Source organism: Egretta garzetta, unplaced genomic scaffold, assembly GCF_000687185.1.
Source record: "Egretta garzetta isolate BGI_Z169 unplaced genomic scaffold, ASM68718v1 scaffold341, whole genome shotgun sequence".
NCBI lineage: Eukaryota > Metazoa > Chordata > Aves > Pelecaniformes > Ardeidae > Egretta > Egretta garzetta.
In genome coordinates this window covers 266713-267705 of record NW_009258546.1, presented here as the reverse complement: position 1 = coordinate 267705, position 993 = coordinate 266713, and positions in this window count along the sequence as shown.

The following is a 993-nucleotide window of genomic DNA, read 5'->3' as shown; positions in this document are numbered from 1 at the left end:
CAGCAGGAAGCTGCTCTTCTGGGTTTTTTTTGTTCTACTGGTTCATCAGGCCGAGTCAAGCAATTCCAGCGCAAGGTGGCTGCTGGAGAACGGCTCCCCGTGCTCTGCTGAGCCTCCTGGTTACAGCCTTACGCTGCTGGGATCCGTCATTTGCTACAGCAGCTCCAGCTCCTCGCCTTCGCCTGGCTGCTGAAGATGGCCGTTGTCATCTGCTCTTTCGTTATCTGCTCTTTACAGCATCAAAGACGTGGCTCTGCTCAGGTGCCTTCAGCGGCACGCTGCCCCACGCTGGACCATCCTCTTTAAAGGTTGCTTTTTGCAGCTGCTTAGAGACCATTAGAGACCGTGAGGTCACGGTTTGCTGAGGAATTAACCAATATTGTCTCATTATTTCCACGGGGGATTGCGGAGGCAAACTGCATCAGCAGGCCTGAAAAGGGATGAATGAACGCACGGCCGACAGGCCGCGAAGGCAAACGCGTCCTGGCGGGAGCCGGTATCGGCTCTGGCGGGCGCAGGGGTGCAAGGTGGCCGGGGCACGGAGGGTGGCTGGGCTCGCCAGCCCGTGGTCCTCCCGGCCGGGGACAAGCAGGAGTGCGGTGGGGCACCAGTCTAGCCCCGCGGGACGCTTCCCACGGTGTTAGGTGCTGCCAGCGCGGTTAATGACTTTTTTTGCAACAGTTACCTCCCATTAAAACGCATCCTGCTTGCGTTTGTGTGCCCAGGGCCACGCGGAAGGTTTGCTTTAAAACCACAAGACAAATACAAATCCCGCGGTTTCAAACAAGAAAAACCGAGAGAACGTGGAAATAAACCGGGCGTGACCTTGATCAGACAAGCACCCCGTTGCTTTATTTGTAATGGGAAGCACAGCTGGAAGCTGTGCCTGCACAGCGTTCTTCATTAAAAACTCAGAAAGCGTTTGAAGCGTTTTTCTCGGCGTTCCCACTCGTTTCAAGCCACCAACCGCGCGCGCTGGGCTGTAAGATTTCG